Source organism: Echinops telfairi, unplaced genomic scaffold, assembly GCF_000313985.2.
Source record: "Echinops telfairi isolate 266 unplaced genomic scaffold, ASM31398v2 ScPeMD7_44;HRSCAF=162, whole genome shotgun sequence".
NCBI classification, from domain to species: Eukaryota; Metazoa; Chordata; class Mammalia; order Afrosoricida; family Tenrecidae; genus Echinops; species Echinops telfairi.
Genome location: NW_022103942.1, coordinates 14,952,367 through 14,974,545, shown reverse-complemented (window position 1 = coordinate 14,974,545; position 22,179 = coordinate 14,952,367). Strand labels below are relative to the sequence as shown.

Genomic DNA, 22,179 nt, shown 5'->3' with positions numbered 1-22,179 from the left:
CGGGGGTTTAAATGGAGAGAAAATGTTTTGAGAAACGATGTACAAATGCGCCTTACACAATTGATGTGTGTATGGATTGGGATAACAGTTGTATGAGCCCCCAATAAAATGATTTTTTTAAAAGAAAAAAAAAAAAAGATGTCCCTTTTCACCGAACTAGTAGCCTTAACTGGAGCTATCACTAAACAAAATCAAATCTAGTGATTCGCATTCCTCCCCACCACTTGAGGGACTGGAACCAGGCTTCACCATGAGCGGCTCCTCAGTGTGTGCTGTTTAGTGCTGGAAAAGGGCAGAGGGGAATCCCAGCAGTCTTTGCAGGGCACTCTCAGGCAGAGTCATCGACTGGTGTGGCAGTGGCATGCATGCGTGCAGTCAGCCTCCCTTGGTGGCCCAGTGTATCTCCTTGGACTCAGCACACGGAATAAGTGACATAAGTGTTCCTGGTGGCTGGAGTTGGCGATGTAGCACATTTGAGCAAGGACTGAGGTCCCAGGCACTCTCTCCATCCCCAGAAGTGAGCCTTCCGACTGCTACAGCATTACCTACTGGTTACTAGTAACTGGTAGTTCAAATTGTACACCATCACAGAGGGTTCCTGCAATGACCAGCACAACCACATCCAGCAAGGATTTTATGAATCTTTTTGTGGGTCCAGTTCACTTTGACTGTGTGTTACCACTCATCCTTCAACATCAGAATACCCATTTGTTTATAGCAACTATTGTCCAAAACTCACATATTGTCCCACTTACAGGGAGGATTTAATTGCAACTTGGCTATGGAGAACATGGCTTATTCAGGACTCTTGTAATATGACTCTTCTGGATGTGAAAAAACTCTGCCCCATACTGAAAAAGCAGCCCACGTAGTGCTCTGTGAGCTGAGGCCTAATTCCGTCCATTCCCTGGTATTTCCCTTAAATGGAAAGGCCCTGTGGATGCTGCTGTGTCCCATCTGATGCACCATCGAACACCCATTACAACCCTAGAGGGAAGAGATACAGTTTTCCTTGCATTGATCTTCCTGGTGTTATTGACTGAGTGGTTATTGACAGTCCAATTTTGGTTTTAACTACATGATAGTATTGCAGAAAGTGTAACAATTTGGTTGCAATGAACAGTTATTTGCAATGTACAGCTTATAGGAACATGCCAACAAGCTGAAAATTTTGTCTATCAACTTGAGCTAAATGGTCCTAGGTAGTGTTTGGTTCAGGAAGCCCCTCCTTAATGTACTGACGAAGGAATTGCAACAGTCATATGACTAAGGACTGCCTAGTCTTTGATGCCAGGACTGCACAGCTTTTTTCAGAAAATGGCAATCTAAGTATGAACATCACTATTTCCCAGTGTTCACATGGTAATCATATATGATCTGGCCAGTGTTTTAAAGCCATCGCATTCAGTTTTTGTAGAGAATAAGGCACCCAGTAGTCTGCCAGCCTGAAACTGATTTGACAGGTGGAAGCTAGATATATGAAGGTAAATAAATGGAAGGTTCTTAATACAGGAAATGATTGCATGTAACAATGCTAATATATTTTAATGTAAGGCAACCATAAACCACTGAAAAACAATATGTATATATATTCCCAAGTTGGGCATCTTTCGTATTAAAAAAATGATTCTATATGGAACATTGTAAAATAGTTCTGGATTTGTGTTTATTGCCGATCGAGTGTATCACTGGAAAATTTAAAAAACACGAAAAAACATTTTTTCATGCATGCGTGTGTGTGTGTGTGTGTGTATGTGTGTGTCATGTTTTCCGCTCCTTTTAGCTAACAAGCCATGTGGAGTGGTCTTGGACTACTGCTTTTCAAGCCTTTGTGAGCTACTACAGAGTGCTGCTGTTTTAGTTTTGCTGTTGGTTTAGGGAGCAGGGAGGTAAGGGTGTTGATTTTTATTCATTTTAATTTCACATTAAATGAATAATATGAATTTTCTGCTATTCAAGTTTAGAAGAGAATATCAATAATGGTTGTCCACACAAAGATTATAATCAATGGCATGGAATGATACGTGTAGAAGGTTTTGAATTGGAGATTGTGCTGTTGTGCATGTTTTTGCCACAATTAAAAAATATATAGTTACATGGAAAACAATGATTACAAGGAAGAAGAAAATGTTCTAAAATGGCTGTTTTAATGATTATGCAACTCTTCTTAATATAAATGGACTATTGAATTGCAGGATGTGTGGATGGAGTGTCAATAAAACTATTAAAAACACATTAAATAAAACAATATTTGTAGAGAATCTAAGGGGAGAAGAAACCCGATCCTGTGGTCCTGTGTAAATGCTTAAAATGTTTCAACCCAATGCTCAATCAACCATTCTATTACAATTACCTTTGATGACTTTAGATGCTAGCCTTACAGGAAACAGAGTCTCTCCCAATGGTCACACCAGAAGGATTAAGAAAGGAAGCCTGACAGAATGAACTGGGTCCCACCTCAAAACTACCTGTAGCCCTTGGACTTAGAGCTGAAATTCCCCAATGAGAAAGGTAGCCAAGAATGGTAACCCCAAGAATGTGGAAATGGCTATAACTGACCTTGTTTGAGACTGCTAGTTTAGAAAGTATCCAATGAACAGGGACATAGAACCACCATATATTAGTATCTTAACGCTTCCCTTGCCATGATATAACAAGTGTTAATCTGATAGGCAAGAATCTGCCCTTGTAAGGAATGTTGCAGAAAAATTTCCCCTAGCACTAACCCTCAGGCTCAATGTAAGCAGAGCTCAATTACTTAAGTAATCAATATGTACATATTAATAACTCATAGATTACACCTTATATTTGGACTACCCTCACATAAACTCTTCATCTTAATATTACCATAAATTCTACACCATTGGATATGCTAGGAATGCAATTTCTTTATGCCCCTGTGAGATGATTGACAATGTTTTCATATTTGCTTTGTTTGTGTGTTTTTTTATTATTTTATTGGGGGCTCGTACAATTCTTATCACAGTCCATACATACATCCATTTTGTCAAGCACATATGTACATCTGTTGCCCTCATCATTCCCAAATATTTGCCTTCTATTTTAGCCCTTAATATCAGTTGCTCATTTCCCCCCTCCCTCTCCCCTTCCTCATAATTCATAAATTATTATAGTTTTGTCATAAGTTACACTGTCAGATGTACCCCTCCGCCCTCTTCTTTGCTGTCCATCCCCCAGGGACAAGGCTAAACTTAGATTCTTGTAATTGGTTCCCCCCATCTACCCCACATTCCCTTCACCCTCCAGGCATCGCCCCTCTCACCACTGGTCCTGAGGGAGTCATCTATCCTGGATTCCTTGTGTTTCTAGTTGCTATCTGTACAATGTACACCCTCTGGTCTAGCCAGATTTGCAAGGCAGAATTGGGATCATGATAGTGTGGGGGGGGCATTTAAGAACTAGAGGAAAGTTATATTTTTCATCATTGCTACCTTGCACCCTGATTGGCTCGTCTCCTCCCCACAACCCCTCAGCAAGGGGGTGTTCAGTTGCTTACTGATGGACTCTGAGTCTCCACTCTGCACTCACCCACCTTTATAATGACATGATTTCTTGTTCTTTGATGCCTGACACCTGATCCCTTCGACAGCTCATGGTCAAACATGCTGGTGTGCTTCTTCCATGTGGGCTTTGTTGCTTCTGAGCTAGTTGGCCACTTGTTTATCTTAAAGCCTCTAAGACCCCAGACGCTATATCTTTTAATAGCCAGGCACTATCAGCTATCTTCACCACCTTTGCTTATACACACCTTTGTCTTCAGCGATCATATCCGGAAGGTGGGCATCCACTTTGTTTATTGTTGTTTTTGATGTTGATAAAAATATGAATGCTAAGTAAACCAGTGTCCTTCATAACCCCGTGGGCAAGCAGATGGATTCTGGGCTCCCACTTAGTTCTATCCCCAGTCCAAGAATAGTTAAGCCTTATAACATGGGCCTGCTCAATTCTTGCCTTCAAGAAGAGATCATAGACTACGGGTGCTACTGCAAAGTGTGGTGTAGAAAGCACAAGGTACCCAGCTATGCATGGGAAGTGTCTGGGGTGTTAAAAGCTTGTATTCAAATGAGCAGCTATCTAAGTGAGGCATCAACTAAGTCTACATCAAAGAAACACACCAACCGGTGTGATCCAAAGATGATGATGACAAAAAAAAAAATATGATGAAGGAGAAAATATCACAGCTTACATTGTGAACACCCAATTTGTAAAAGTCTATGGAGGAGAGTGGAAGCCTGAAATTCATCAGCAGAGTATCTAGTCAGATACTCTGATTACCCCATGTCAGACCACCACCCATGAGGAGCCCCCAGCCTCCCTCCCTCTTGAGCCTCTGAGAGCCCTAAAGGTTGGAGTTCACTGAGGCATAACAGAGCCTTCATATATTCATTCATTTACCTGATCTCTCCCCACCTTCTTTCAAAGGCAAAGTTCTAGTGGACATCGGATAGAGATTCCCGGCTAACTTAAAGAGGGAGTTCACTCTCTGTAATCCAGGAGTGCTACTTGGACTCTGGGAAATTCAAGAATTTCTTAATTTTTTTCCTATTGTCTTTTGAGGAAAAAACCCTAAAACTGTTTTTCTGCTTGAGGAAATAGAACTCAGCATCCCATGGTTTCTTGGTGGCTCCCCCTTCCCTATCTACGTGTCTGGATGAATCTGAGATTTCCGGTACTTAGCAGAACCTCCTCTTGATTGGAAGTCCCCTCCACCTTGGGCCTCCTCACCAATAGCCTATTTCCACCCAGTGATCCAGCATGAATGGTGAGTGGACAGTATTGATTGGTGCCAACCCCAATATTGCTCCACAATATAACTTGGGACTTTCCTTCCTTGAGAACAGGAAAATGATTTGCATTGGAAATAAGAATAAGCTCAGATCTTTCTGCAGAAACTATACAGGAATGAAGAAATTAGAACAACTCCGAAAGGTGAAAGACCAAAATTCCTGCACAAGAATCCTATATTTAGCATGCAATCCATCAAACTTGAAGGAGAAATAAAAGTATTCCGAAACACAGAAATGGTTAGAGAATTAGTAAAAACAATACCAGCAGTACAAAACTAGTATCCAGTTCATTAAGGTCAGAAATCCAACAACTGCAACACCCAAACATGAGACTACCACAGAGTGTAACACCAACTAGAAATCAACACACTGAAAACAGTACCCAAAACAACACAGATCTATCAGGGAAACAAAGGCATGAATAAGCTCACATACACACCCCATATACCCAGACACACACGCATGCTCATGCCAAAAAAGTGGTGAGGTGGTGAGGAAGGAAATATCAAGCACAAATAATACAAGATGAGCAGATATAATCTACATTTACAATTAATTATATCGAATGTCAATGGACTATGCTCACCAATCAAAAGACAACGAGTAACAGAATGGGTTAGGAAATAAAATTCATCAATTTACTGCCTTCAAAAGACACACCTCAAACTCACACACAAAAAATAGACTTCACAGTCAAAGGGTGACAAAAAAATTACCAAGCTAATGACAATTTTAAAAAGCAGGGGTGACATATTAATCTTCAACAGAATAGATCTCAAAGTACACAACATAACCAGAGACATGAATAGGCATGACATAATGCTCAAGTGAACAGTAGAGCCAGAACACATAACCATAATAAATATATATATGCCAAATGAAAGGCCCTCAAAATTCACCAACCATATTCTCAAAGAGATGAAAAGGGAAATCACAAGAACAACAAGAGTAGGAGACTTCAATACACCAATCTCAAGGAAATATAGATCAACAGGGAGTGGAAACTCAATAAAGAAACTGAAGATCTGAACAACATAATTGAACAACTTGACCTCCTAGATCTTTAGAGTTCTCTAACCAACAGCAAAAATATATATACAGTTTTCTTCAATGCACTTGGCTCATATTCTAAAATAGACACATGCTGGACTATAAAGCAAACGTTAACAAATTCAAATTCAAACACACAGAGATCATTTAAACCATCTTCTCAGACCACAGAGTCATAAAATTGGAAATCAACAATAGAAAGAATAAAAAAGCAAATTGGAGACTGAACAATACACTACTCAAAAAAGACAGAATATTAACCCTCATAAAAGATGAAATTTGGTGGCATTCTATGATGCTCACCTTCCCGACACAACCGCTGAAGACAAAGCGGGTGAATAAGCAAATGTGAAGAAAGTTGATGGTGTCCAGCTATCAAAAGATATAGCATCTGGGGTCTTAAAAGCTTGAAGGTAAACAAGCGGCCATCTAGCTCAGAAGCAACAAAGCCCACATGGAACAACATATCAGCCTGTGTGATCACGAGGTGTCGAACGGATCACTGAAGACAAATGGTGCATAAGCAAATGTGGCGAAGAAAGCTGATGGTGCCCGGCTATCAAAAAGTATAGCGTCTGGGGTCTTAAAGGCTTGAAGGTAATCAAGCAGCCATCAAGCTCAGAAGCAACAAAGCCCACATGGAAGAAGCACACCAGCCTATGCAACCACGAGGTGTCGAAGGGATCAGGTATAAGGCATCATCAGAACAAAAAATCTTACCATAGTGAATGATGGGGTGAATGTGGAGTGGAGACCCAAAGCCCATTAGTAGGCTACTGGAGATCCCCTTGCAGAGGGGACTCGGGGAGGAGATGAGCCAGTCAGGGTGCAATGTAACAAGGATGAAAAATACAACTTTCCTCTCGTTCCTAAATGTTTCCTCCCTGCTCCCACTACCATGACTCAAATTCGATCTTGCAAGTCTGGCTAGACCAGAGGATGTACACTGGTACAGATAGGAACTGAAAATACAAGGAATCCAGGGCAGATGAGCCCTACAGGACCAGTGGTGTGAGTGGTGAAACAGGGAGGGTAGAGGGAGAGTGGGTAGGAAAGAGGGAACAGATTACAAGGAACTATATGTGACCTCCTCCCTGGGGGACAGACAACAGAAAAGTGGGTGAAGGGAGACGTCGGACAGGGCAAAATATGACAAAATAACAATTTATAAACTATCAAGGGTTCATGAGGGAGGGGGGAATGGGGAGGGAGGGGAAAAATGAGGACCTAATGTCGGGAGTTTAAGTGGAGAGAAAATGTTTTGAGAATGATGTACACATGCACTTTACACAATTGATGTGTGTATGGACTGCAATAACAGTTGCATAAGCCCCTAATAAAATGTTAAAAAAAGATGAAATTTGGAAATTCCTAGCGATAAATGAGAATGATAACACGAAATACCAAAACTTATGGGACACAGAAAAAGCAGTCATTGGAGGTCAATTTGTAGCAATCAATGCACCCTTGAAAACACAGGAGAGAATCATATTCAACACCCTAACATAATACCCTCAACAACTAGAACAGAGTCAGTGGCATAAACACTCCAACAGCAAAATAAATGAAATAAAATTAGAGCAGAAATAAATGAACTGGAAAACAGAAAAAGAGTGGAAAAATCAAAAGAGCAAGAAGTTGGTTCTTTGAAGGGATCCACAAAATTGACAAACTGCTAGCAAACTTAAAGAAAGAGAAGACAACAATATCTAGAATTAGGGCTGAAACAGGTAGCATCACAACAGATCCAAATGAAATAAAAAGTGTAAAACTGCAGTATTAGGAAAGTCTATATTCCAACAAATTTGATAATCTAGATAACATGGATGAACACTTAGAAAAACACTCTTTTCCCACATTAATGCATATGGACATTAATAACTTAAACATACCCATAGCAAAAGAAGAAATGACAAGGTCATCCAAAAACTCCCAACCACAAAGAGGCCATGATCAGATGGCTTCACAAGAGAATTCTACCAACTATTCACAGAAGAGCTTACACCAATTCTACACAACTTATTCCCAAATATAGTAAGGAAAGCAAACTCCCAAATGCATCTACAAAGCCAGCACAACCCTGATACCAAAACCAGGCAAAGGCCCCACAATGATAGAAAACTACTTTCCAATATCCCTCATGAACATAGATGGAAAAATTCTCAGCATGATCTTGGCAAATAGACTCCAACAACATATCAAAAAATAATAAGAAATGCATCATGACCAAGTGGGATTCATGCCAGGGATGCAAGAAGGATTCAACATTAGAAAAACAATTAATGTAATCCACTACATAAGGAGGAACAAGGAATAAAATGGAAAATCCTCAACACAATAAAGGCCATATATGAAAACCCAATAGCCAATATTCCACTCAATGGAGAGAAGCTGAAAACATTTGCATGGAATAAGGGAACCCGACAAGGATGTCCCTTCTCCCCACTCTTATTCAACATTGTGCTGGATATCCTTGCCAGAACTATAAGACAGCAGCAAGAAATTGAGGGAGTACAACTGGGCAAGGAAGAAGTGGAACTTTAGACTCACTCACTCACTCACTCTCTCACTCACTTGCTCACTCACTCACTCTCTCTCATTCACTCACTCTCTCACTCACTCATTCTCTCACTCACTCTCTCACTCACTCTCATTCACTCACTCATTCACTCACTCACTCACTCACTCACTCTCTCTCTAATTCACTCACTCTTTCTAAAAAAAAAGAAGTGGAACTTTAGCTATTTGAAGACTATATGATTTTGTATAGAGACAATCCTAACATGTCCAAAATAGGATTGTTAGAAACAATTGAGGACTTCAGTTGAGTAGCCGGATATAAGATTAACAAGCAAAACTCTATTGGATTCCTATATACCAGTGATGAGAATTTCAAAAAGACGTCAAGAAAACAATACCATTCACAAAAGCTGAAATACTTGCTATTAAACATATACAAAAATATGAAAAGACCTGTACATCATTACAAGAAAGCAAAAGGAGGGATATCCTGTGTTTGTGGATTGGAAGTCTTAATATTGTGAAAATGTCAATACTACATGAAGCAATCTCCAAATTCAACGCAATCTCGATCCAAATTCCAACCTCATTCTTTAATTTCTTTTTGTTATCTTTTGGTTCTGGTTAAGACATTCAGCACAATGTTGAACAAAATTGGAGATAAGAGGCATCCTTGTCTAGTTCCTATTTTCAGTGGGAATGTTTTCAGTTTTTCTGCATTGAGTGTGAAATTGGCTATTGATTTTCTATCTATGACCTTTATTATATTGGGCAGCTTCCCTTCTATTCCTATTTTATTGAGTGATTTTATTAAAAATGGGTGTTGAACACTGTCAAATGCTCTTTCTGTATTGATTGATATGATCATGTGGTTCTTCTTCTTTTAATGTTGAACTGTCCTTACATCCGTGGTATGGATCCCACTTGGTCATAATGAATTTATATATATATATATATGTTGTTGGATTCTGTTGGCCAGGATTTGGTTGAAAATTTTTGTGTCTATGCTCATGAGGGATATCGGTATGTAGTTTTACTAGCAATCCACATGTGCCCAATTCACATTATGCAAACAAGAGTGTCTCCTCTCCACAATTATTTTGTCTTCTTTCTAGATTAATTGCCTCTTTTGATCAAACCCTAGACAATAATAGAAGAATAATTAAAGGAAAAAGAAAACTCACAGACATTATCCAGGCTGGCAATGATACTTACTATTTTATGCTAAGGGATCCTTTAGCAACCAAGCAATTAAAAGCTTACATTATGTTCTACATTGGGAAACATGAATGGATGGAATTAGCTGAGCTGATGACTACCTGCAGAGATGAAAGTGGAGAGTACAAAGAAATGGTGCATTCACGTCAATGGGACAAGTAAGAAGAAAAGGTCCCAAAGTTGCTTGTGGCGATGATTTCACAACACTTGATATGAATGAATTATTGAATTGCATGATATGTTAATTACAGCTCAATCGTTTCTTAAATGCTTTGATTTTATTTATTGCAGTTGTAAATTACTTATTTACCATACTGATGCATCCCTTTCAGTTTGTGGTATATTTCTAAGTAAGTATTTCATATACATTCTAAACTGGAATTTATAAGAATAAAAGTCATTAATCTTGAATCAGAGGACAGGGGCTTCCATTAATTTTAAGGATTTCCCCCGTCTTTCCTCACCAATATACACACAATTTCTTGGAAGTCCATCTAAAATATGAGCAATCCTTAATTTTAAACTGTATGAGTCGATATTCTTAGGACTGTTATATATGACAGGAAAGGAAGAACATTTGTACTTTGACATTTAGCTTCTTATAATAGTGCATCCTATCAAGGAGCATTGCAATTTATCATTAGGGTTTCAAATACACTTTTGCTTATGGAGTTATCTTTTCATTTGAGAACATTCCAGTTTGTACACCCATGAAAAAAATCAAAGTATTTCTTAGAAGATATGCATTGTGTTTGTTTTAGAAGGCTAAAAGGGAAGTTTCAGTCAAAAACAAAGGAGGAGAACATTTATTATAAATTCTTTTGTTTGCAAAAGTCTCAGCTGTGTGAAGCTTGAAGGTGCCTATGCTATCAGTGTAACTGACAGTTTTCCGTTATGGTACTACTCACCATTTATTTATTAATTTAAAGGTTATTTATGAACAAGAGCAACGTGCCAGGAATTGTTATAGAGAAAAAATATCCAACCTCATGGAGCTTACATATTTTCAGGGGGAGACAGAATATAATTTAAATAAATAAGTAAATTATATAATACATGCTTTATATAATTAATTGCGTGTAAGGTGAATTAGTGTTAAGAATAAACAAAGTAGGGAAAGAGACTGGAGAGTTGCCATGATTTTATAGAGAATGGTCACAGAAGGACTCATTAAGAAGGTTACATCTGAGTAAAGAAAGGTGCTAGTGAAATGAGCCATATGTGTATATACAGGGAAGATAATTTTAGTCAGAGGAAAAATTAAATGCAGAGTTGATTTCATGTTCACCTCTGGAGGAACAACAAGAAGACCAATATTAATGGATTCAAGGAAGCAAGGAAGTTCGAGAAATTGAGGTCAGAAAGGTAATGGGTTCAAATTTTGTAAGTTTACTAGTATTTTGACTTCTACCCTTATGAAGATGGGAAGCAACTAAAAAAGTAAAATGATTTGACATATCCAAAATACTAGGACTAGGACTAGGGCTAGGGCTAAGGCTAAATAAACAAATAAATAGATAGATAAATAAATAAATAAAATATCCAAAATAATAAAAGAAAGATATTAGAAGACATAGTAACAGCAAGACATATCAAAACTTACTATTTAAAGCATATTTTCTCTTTTCTATGTTCATTAACATCTCTATTTCATGTCATTTAAATTGGAATCTCTGTTCATATCTCTTTGGGGACTCCTGCTATTTTTTCCTTTGCATTGTCTTTCTATAATTATATTTCATGTTGCATATTAGCGGGGTCAACAAATTAAATATAAATGTATAATAGCACCATTCAAATTATGACTACAGATTTCATAATGTTAAGCGAAAGTGTCATTTTACTATGGTGTTCATTACTGCATGGCCACACACTTTTAGAGAATGCTGCTATATATAGAATGTAATTCAGTTTCTCTTCAAATTATCATCAGCAGTATGGATAAGTGATGTTATAAGACACAAAGAGCCTTGCTTGTTATTTTTAAAGGATTTAATTAGCCTGGTTTCAGAAAAGGAAAGAGACTTCGAATTCTGATAAATTTTAGGATGTGAAATTATTTACACATATAATTAACACCACATTTAGGCAAATTTTGTTGGCGATATAACATTGCTGATGCTGAAATGTTTCTCTTTGGTGTTTAGTTACTACAATAGTAGCATGCTTGTGCTGCACTATGACAGCTATATTTTCCCTAAAGGAAGCTACACTTAAAATAAACTGAAGTATTTGAAACCATAGTCTGAGATGGCCATATATTTTTGGTAATGGCTCACCCATGTAAATATTTTTGGTAATGGCTCACCCACATATAATGGGCAGAAATGACAAAATTATGTAAAAAAATTCTGGAATAATATAGTTATTCATAAACTATTCATCTCATGACATTTTTATGGAGTGAATTTTAACTTCATAAGCCTTCATTCACTAGACCAAAAATGTTATTTTTAATCATATTTGTATAATGAAGTTATAACCGTGGTTGAGGAGCCATAGAGTGAATTTGGTACTATTGTTGATAGGCATCATTTAAGTCTGTTCTGACTCTTAGCAATCCTAAGTACAACAGAAATAAGCACTGCGCTTACTGTGCCAGTCTCACAATCATTGTTATGTTTGAACCCACTGTTGCACTCATCGCCATGTCATTGAGGGACTTCCTATGTTTCATGGACCCTCTTACCAAGCTTAATGTCTTGCTCCAAGACTGGGTCCCTCCTGGTAATATACCTAATGCATGTGAGACAAAAATACTGTGGGAGATTAAAACAAACAACCAAACAAACCAGTGGCTGGCAAGCTGGATGGCAAGGCTGAATGAGCATGAGTGCATAACACTTGCCTTGTCCAACTGAGTAGCCTCTTACGCTTGCGGTGTACAGACCCATACACCTCCTTGGATGGGACCTGCCACCCCGACAAAAAGCTATGTTCAGAGCAGAACAAAGTGATTGCTTCCTACATTGAAGTAAGTGGTGTGCAGAACAAGCAAGGACTCTTGCCAAGAGAAGGGCTTACGAAGGACTGTTGCTGAGACCCAACCCTCCACATCAACCAGCATCAAGATGACGACTTAACATTAAATCCACTGGACAGGAGAAAAGATTGTTATAAAGCACATATAACAATGGTGCCCAGAGGGGGAACAATAGGCAAACATATATAATGTGCATTATTTATATAAAACTATGTTGCTTTTCTTTATTAAGATGACTAACATTATTGTATTTAGATATTCTTAAGCTTGTAAGATGCCTATCCTTTTACTAAGATGGGAAGATAGAGAGCAAAGGCGTGATGTGTATATATGTGAAATGTATACTTCAGGATTGAATTTACAAAGGTTACAAAAGAAGAAAATTAAGGAACTGCTGAAGCAGGCTGTGGAAGAATAGTAGTAGCGAAAACTGCTATAGTATATGAAAAGAAATCTTAGGAAAACATTCCTTATAAAGAAAGAGGAATTAATCTGGCTGGGAAATTTTTCAGTAAAGAATGAGAAAAAACATTCCATATTAGCGATTGATAAACTCTTATATGAAAACATTTTAAAGCTTATTTTCCTGTGGATTGCAGGTGTTACTCTAGTCTTTGATAATGCCAAACCTAAACCTCAAGTGTTAAAATGGATAATGCTGCCACACATTTTTCAGTTGCTTTCATTGAAATACTAAATATGCTCAGCATATAGATTAAACAAGTATGGTGAGAGTATGCAAACCTGACCCACACTTTTTCTGATTTGAAACCATGCAGTATTCCCTGGTTCTGTTCATACAACTGCCTCTTGTTCATATAAAATTTCCAAGGGAGCACAATGAAGTGTTGCAGACTTCTCATCCTTCTCAAGGTAATCCACAGTTTATTACGGTTCACATAGTCTAATGCTGTTGCATGGTCAATGAAACACAAGTAAATATCAGTCAGTGTAGAGTGGGTGTATATATTTGCATGTATGATAATACCTAGACCTATGTGAACTAACCTGAGTCAGTTTGGTGTGGAAAAGTGTTTATAAACTGGAATATGACTTATAAGGATTCTCTAAACTTCAGTCTTTCAATGTTAGTTTGAAAATAAATCCATTTTCATTGAGTCAATTGTGTCTCACAGGAAACTAACTTTAATAGTGTTTGGCTTTCCTGATTTGTTATCCAGCTTTCACACTCAGATGAGTTGGCTGAAAATACTGAGGATGAAGTCCTTAAAGAGATTTGCTTAGTTTGAACACTTTAAAAAGTTATTTTGTTATCATATTTGTCCAATACAATATGGCGTTTGAATTCTTGGCATGGGCATTGACAGTGTATCCAAGTAAAATGAAATCTTGAACAGCAACGTCTGTGTTATCTCAGTTTATCATGATGTTGTCTATTGATCCAGAGGTGAAGATTCATTTTTTTCCTTTCCAACGAGATGCAATCCATGCTGACGGTTACAGTTTTTTATCTTTATCAGTAAGTGCTTCAATTCCTCCTAGCTTTTATCAAGTAATTTTGTGTAATTTGCATATCACAGTTTGTTAATAAGCGTTTCACTATGCCTAATGCCATGCTCTTTCTCACATAGTTCAGCCTTGATGATTATGTGCTTAGCACATAGACTGGTTAAGTGTGGTGAAAGGATACAATGCTGATGCACAACTTTCCTCTGATACACACAATTAAATGCCTTTTCATTGTCAGTAAAGCACGGACAAATATCTTCTTGGTATACTATGCTTTGATCCAAGAACCATCTGGCATCAGCAATTATATTAATGTGTTTGAATTATGCATAGTATTGGTAATAAAAATTGAATTTGTCATGCACTGTTAGAAGAACAAAAATAATTGTCTTAGAAGTAATACAGGTAACATGTTCTTTATAAGAGAAGAGGTCAGATTTTATTTCATATACGTTGGGTATATTATCAGACCAGTCCAATAACTGGAGAAGTAATCATATTTGGTAAAGCAGAAGGTTAGTAAAAATGATGAAGACCCTCCATGAAATGTATTAACCCATTGACTACAATAATGGACTCAAGCATAGCAGTGATTGCGAAGATGATACATAGGGTCACTATTAATTTAAAACAACTTGAGGGCTCCTAACAATGACACATGTTGTTATATATAATACTGTCTTGATTTTTAAAAAGAGGCATAAAATGTTATTCAAGCAAACAGAACTTTAAATAATTCTGTGTAGCACATAAAACAGGGAAAATAGCTAAAATGTATTATTTAAATTACTAACAAAAAATGAACAGGTTTGTGCAAACATTCCACTAGATTCAAGAAAAGGAATCATATACTCCCTAGCATGTACTGCCAAAAGCAGTTGGCTTATTGAAGATTTAATATGGGATCATGTAAAATAAAGGACACTTTTAATGTCAGCCGGATCTGGGAACACCACAGTTATAGCCTAAGGGGCTTGAAAAGCCTGGGGTATCCATCTTGTTGTTAGGAGCACTCAGCAATCATGATAATGATAAAATGAAAGGTAAAACTTGCCCATGAGGACAATATCAAAAGAATTGATCTCAAATCCCGAATACACTCGATCCACTAAAAAATAACTCAGATGAGCCATGTGCCATGATCATTATCAAAATTAGTGAAAATTATACTGATGAAGACACCACAAGTGTTACAGAACACAGAAAATTTGTGAGACAGGAAATGATTAAAATGAGACAATAATTTCAAGAAGTAGGCACCTCCACTGAAACACAACTTAAAAAATTCTAGTCTATAGGTAGAAAAGAAAAAGAAATCTAATAGATGATGAGCTGTTACAACTAGGAGCAAATACCAATGGTGCTTAATTAACCAAAGAACATAGGTCCCTATGAGCAGAATTCAAGCTACAGTAAAAAAAAACAACAACAACAAAAAAAACACAAACATTGTTTGGCTGGTCATGGAATTGTAAGTAACCACTCCAGGTGGAGCATGCATTCATCTATCGCTATGTATTTGTGTATTGCTATGATGCTCGAAGTTATGCATTAGGTATTTCTAAGTTCACCAGGGTTACCCATGATGAACAGGTTTCAGCAAAACTTCCAGAGTAGGAACAGGCTAGGAAGAAAGTAGTTCACTTCTGAAAAATCAGCAAAGGAGCACCATCTGACATAGTGTAGGAAGAAAGCAGAGCCCTTCAAGATGGAAGGCACCCAACATACGGCTAAGGCAGATCTGTCTCCTCAAAGGACAGTCAATTTAATGGCCTGGATTAAGTTAAGCTTTCAGGGCATTTCTATGTTGATAGGACACAACTCCAATTGAGAAGACATAGCAGAAAGCACACATTAAAAATCAAATGTGGAAAATTGGAAGTCATAAAAATAATATGGAATACATAAAAGTCGATATGTTAAGCATTCTCTAAAAATATCGCACTGCCATGGAGTTGATGCTGACTCCTAGTGACTCCATAGGACAGGGTAGAACCGCCCCTCTGTGAATTTCAAAATTTGTAACTCTTAAAAGGAGTAGAAAGGCCCCTCTTCTCCCGTGGAGGCGAGAATGAAACCTGAAAGTTGTAAACTAAGAGGAAGGATCAGTAGTTAAATATGGCCTTGGCAAAAGAAATGGACCTAAAGATCATATAACAGAATATTTCAAGATTGATGAGTTCTTTGTTGCAACCATTTTTTTCTTTTTCAAAAATTATAATTGCATGTTCTTGTCATATGTTAGTAAAAATATCCTTAGGTGAGAATAATTGGTGTTATTTATTAAACAGCTTTGTTAGTTTACAATTCACATGTCACACAATTTATTAGTTAAGTCATATTAAGAAGAGTTGCACAATAATCATCACAATCCATTTTAGAACATATTCTTCTGTCTTATACTCAATGTTATTAGCTTCACATTTCCCCCTAACCTCTCGTTACCATTAAACCACTTACTGTCTGGTCAGATTTAACTATCCTGTATTTTATATACAGAAAAGCATAGTTTTAAAAAGAACAAGAAAAACACTAACGACAATAACAAATTAAAACAGAGAGAAACCTCAATTGAAACTAAAGTAGAAAATATTAAAAACTAGAAAAAATTTAAAATGAGTCCAAAGGGAAATAAAATGGTAATGCATTAAATTTTAAGCTAACTGCATCTGCAATAATCCACATCCAATGGATTTATAGCAAGGCTATTCACAGCCCTGATCAGAGGGGATTCACTGTAGGTGAATCTCTATTTCTTTAAACTGAAATATCTTTTAAATGGATGAAATGGGGATCAAATAATAAGGCATTATATATTAACCTAACTATACCTTCCATAAAGAACTTCATAATGCTCTCTGATAACAAGGCTGTTCACATGCCTAGACTATGGTCATAGGGGATTCATGGGAGGTTTAATCCATGTGTGGATCCTGCAAATGGATTGTGGACTTCCACGACCACTCATAGTCTTCTGCAAAACAGACGTTCACAATTTAAACTTCAATACCATTCCTTCCTTCAGATTTTAATTATATAATTTGCTTTCCGTTGATCACAGAGCCTGGTGTGCTTCTTAGATGTGGACTTAGTAGATGCTTCACTTAGATGACTGCTTATTTGAAGATAAGCCTTTAAGATTGATTCCAGAAGCAATCCTTTCTGATAGCTGTGTACTGTCTAATTTCTTCACCACACTTTGCTATTGCACCTATATTTCAGTGATCTCTTCATGAGAGCGAATATCAAGCAGGGGAAGAACACACTCAGCATAACTTAAACTGAAAGAACTTAAGAGAAAGATATTCAAGCCTCAAGTTGCAATATTGAAAGATTCTTTGAGCAAAATATTGAATGATGCAGGAAGCATCAAAAGTAGATGGAAAGATAAAACAGAGTCATTGTGCCATATAGAATTAGTCAACATCCTATTTCAGAAGACAGCATATGAGCAAGAACCAATAGTAATTAAGGAAGAAGTCTAACTGCATTGAAAGCAATAGACAAAAACAAGGCTCCAATAATTGATGGAATATAAATTGAATTGTTTCCATAAGCTGATAAAGCACTGAAAGAACTCACTCAACTATGCCTGGAAATTTGGAAGACAGCTCCTTGGACAATTTAATAGATGAGGTCCCTATTTATGCCCATTCCAAAAATGGTGATCTGATAGAGTGTAAAAAATATAGAACACCATTATTAATATCACAGGAAAGTAAAATGTTGCTGAAGATCATCCAACAACAGTTGCAGCAGTACATTGGCTGAAGTTCAGGCTGGATTCAGAAGAAGTTGTGGACTGAGGGTTATCATTGCTGATTTGACATGGAGCTTGGCTGGAATCAAAGTAATACCAGAAATATATTAATCTGAGATTTATTCATTATGCCAATGCATTAGACTGTGTGCATCGTAACAGAGAAAAATACAAATTCCAAAAGACTTAATTGAGCTCAAGTATAACCATACATGTATAAAGAGGCAGTTGTGTGAACAGAACTAGAGAATAGTGAATGGTTTAAAATCAGAAAATATGTGTTTTAAAGTTGCATCCTCCCACCATACCTATTCATTCTGTATGCTGAGCAAATAATCTGAGAAGTTGAATTATATGAAAAGATAATGCACAATCAACCTTTGATATGCAGATGACATAACCTTATGTGCTGAAAATGAAGAGGACTCGGTGTACTTCCAGATGAAGATCAAGGATTGCAGCCTTCAGTATGGATTACAATTCAATGTAAAGAAAACCAAAATCCTCACAAGGGGACAAATAGGTAACATCATGATAAATGGAGAAAAGCTTGAAGTTGTCAAGAATTTTCTCTTGTTTGGATCCACCATCAATGCTCATGGAAGTAGCAGTCAAAATATCAAATAAAGCATTGCATTTAGTAAATCTGCCGCACAAGATCTCTTTAAAGTGTTGAAATGCAAGGACGTTACTTTGAGGACTAAAGTGTTTCTGACCCAAGGCACGGTATTTTCAACGGCCTCATATGCGTGTGAAAGTTGTATATTGACTAAGAAAGATGAATGACAGGTCGATGCATATGACTTATAGTGCTGGTGAAGACTATTGAAAGTACTATGGACTACCAAAAGAGCCAACAAATTTGTCTTGGAAGAAGTACAGCTAGAATGCGCCTTAGACGCAAGTACGGCTGAACTTTTTTTTTTAAAACATTTTATTAGGGGCTCATACAACTCTTATCACAATCCATGCACACATCAATTGTGTAAAGCGCATGTGTACATCATTCTCAAAACATTTTCTCTCCACTTAAACCCCCGACATTAGGTCCTCATTTTTCCCCTCCCTCCCCCCTCCCCCCTCCCTCATGAGCCCTTGATAGTTTTTAAATTGTTACTTTGTCATATCTTGCCCTGTCTGACGTCTCCCTTCACCCACTTTTCTGTTGTCCGTCCCCCAGGGAGGAGGTCACATATAGTTCCTTGTAATCGGTTCCCTCTTTCCTACCCACTCTCCCTCTACCCTCCCTGTTTCGCCACTAACACCACTGATCCTATTGGGCTCATCCACCCTGGATTCCCTGGATTTTCAGTTCCTATCTGTACCAGTGTACATCCTCTGGTCTAGCCAGACTTGCAAGGTCGAATTCGAGTCATGGTAGTGGGAGCGGGGAGGAAACATTTAGGAACGAGAGGAAAGTTGTATTTGTCATCGTTGTTACATCGCACCCTGACTGGCTCATCTCCTCCCCGAGACCCCTCTGCAAGGCTGAACTTCTTTTCAAATACTCTGGACACATTTTCTAGAGACCAATCTCATGCTTGGTGAAGTAGAGGGGCACTGAAAAAGTGGAAGAACCTCAACAAGATATATTGACACAGTAGCTACAACAATGGCCTTAAACAGAAGAATGGTTGTGAGGTTGGTGCCACACTGGGCAGTGTCTCATCCTGTTTTGCATAGGGTCATTATGAGTTGGAACAGATTACGTGGCATATAACACAAAGAACTGAATGACATCTAACAACTGACTGGTTTAGAAAATGGAAAGGTGTGAGCCAAGGTTGTATCCTAATAACTAACAATAACAATGATAGGACAGTGGATATATGCAGGTGAACCTAGTAATACCTTAATAAAATGGGGCTTACTTCCAATAATCTATAATAGAAGAACATAGCACCACAGAAAAGAACTTTGCTTAAAAAAAGCCAAGCACAGAAGCCTTATCTAATAAAGTCTTTAATCTCTTCAGGCCTGCCCTACACTACTTATGGCTCTGTTATCACACGCAAAAAAACTAATTCTTAGGATCATATGGGTAATCAACTATGAAACTAAAGGGTACTAAAAAAACAATAATATTAAGATATTATTTATAATATAAGCGACTCGCTTCTACTTCCTAATAGTCTACCCCATGACAACCAAAAGATATACCCAGCAAAAGGAGAGGAAATTGTATTTATTTTCTTTTTACATAATTTTAAAATTGAAATCTAAAGTCTTATTAAAATAATTTCACGATTATTATCAAATTATCATTATTAAAATACTTGCTATAACAAAATATAAAAGATATTTACTGGATATTTATATTCGACAATACAAATTCTAAATTCACTTTGACATCATGCATAAAATGTAAATCTGCTTAGATGGAGAAGTGAAATACTTCTATCCTCATGTAACAATCCAGTTTGGCCAAAAAGCCACATGACTAAATACTGTTTTGGTCTTCAGATTTTGAGTTGGAATGAATTCGATGACAGTGAAGTTCCGTTTGTTGACTAGACTAACTGGGATTCTTTCTTTTTCAATGAGACTGTTTATTTGTGGGACAAATTAGAAAAGAAAACTATAATGCTAAACTTAAATAGCCCCAAATTGGAGGTTTATTTTAATTGGTATCCTAAGGCGACAAGTAAATTTAATGAACTTAAAATAACCTCCTTAAATACTTTCTATAGAAACCAAATGAAAAATTGAAACACTCACAAGGAAGCATTACAGTAGTTTTCTTTGAGCATTTGTGAATGTCTGTGATAAATCAAAGAGTTCAGAGCATTCTGATGCCCCATTAATATATAGAGTCAAATGTAAATTGGGATTGCTTATTAAAAGCAAATGTGGATGAGTAATTATCCCTTTTCACAAATAATTCAGCTCATTCTTATTTTGAGTGGGCCTTAAAAGATTCTAGGGGAACAGGGGAAAGAAAATCTTTGTATGCTGAGAAAAGATGACATGGTTAATACATTATGATAAAAGAAAGCATTGTATCTGTTTATAAATGAATTAAATTATTTAAATTTATATATTAACCTATTTTAAAGTGGTTTAATTATCTAATGACTAAAATGCAAAAACATAATCAAGAAAGGTAAAATTAAGTCAAAGATGTATGTATAAACTCTAGACCTGACAAAGTAGAAGACGAAAAGAATTCCTAATGATATATGATTATTTGCTAATTCCTATTAAACTCTAGTTTTGCCCAAATTTATATTCAAGGTCAAAAAAAGAATGCAAAGGAAGAATGGAGGAAAGCAATTTTTCTCTCAATTGTCAGTTAAGAAGTTTACCAGGTAGAGAACTCATAGTGTTTTTGATTGGGATATTAATTATATCAAATAGAATTCTAAATTTGCAACTTCATAGAAAGTCTGCATTTAACTGCCCATGCAAGAGTTTATAGAAATCATTATTTTGACAATAGTACGTGTTTGTACCCACCGGAAAATACTTGTACAATAAAAGTATCCATTAAATCAAGTTAAAGGACTCATTTTATATAATAATTTCTAAAATTGGGATGTGTCATTCATTTTAAAGCACTAAAATGGAGGCATAAATTAAATCATAATGGCCTTAGTTTCTGCTTAGAACGTAGTTTGCATAAAGATTTTTAAACTTTAGCAGTTAAAAATAGATGTTTGCTTGACAGTTGCTGTTCATTTTTTTTTATTGACATATTTTACTCACTTCCTTGTGAATGAACCCCAGTGGTGGAGTGGATTGCATGTTGGGCTGCTAACCACAAGATCACAAAAATAAATAAATAAATAGATAAATAAATAAATAGATAGATAGATAAATAAATAAATAAATAAATAAATAAAACCAAACCAAATACCCTGCCATCAAGTCGATTCTGACCCACAGCGACCCTGTAAGACACGGTAAACCTGCCCTTGTGGGTTTTTGACATTGCAACTTTACAAGAACAGAAAGCTTCTCTACCAGGACGAGCTGGTGGTTCTGAACTCCTGGCCTTGCAGTTAGCATCCCCCCACCTAACCACTAGGCAATGAGGCTTAGAAGATTGTAATTGACCCGTACTCCTATTGAAGAAAAATGAGATTTTCTGTTCCCATAAAATGTTAGTCTTACAGTCTTGGAAACTTACAAGGGCAGATATATGCTGAACTGACTGGATGGCAGTGAGTTTTGTTTGATTTTTGACTCTTGAGAAAGAAACAGGATTAAGTAAATCATTTATTTATTTCAATGGATAACCTTGATATGGTCTATTAGGTTTTCAAAAGAAAAATTATAACATCTTTTCTACTAGTACATTTCTTAAGGCTTATGAGTTTACAATATTAGATTGATATTTTTCTGGCCATTGAAAAAAATAAGGTAAAAAT

The 22,179-nt window shown here is 36.8% G+C and overlaps 1 pseudogene; it reads left to right on the top strand.

Moving 5' to 3' along the window:
• Window positions 1-361: 361 nt before the first annotated feature.
• On the top strand, window positions 362-1,376 carry LOC115869753 (annotated as a pseudogene).
• Window positions 1,377-22,179: the final 20,803 nt, after the last annotated feature.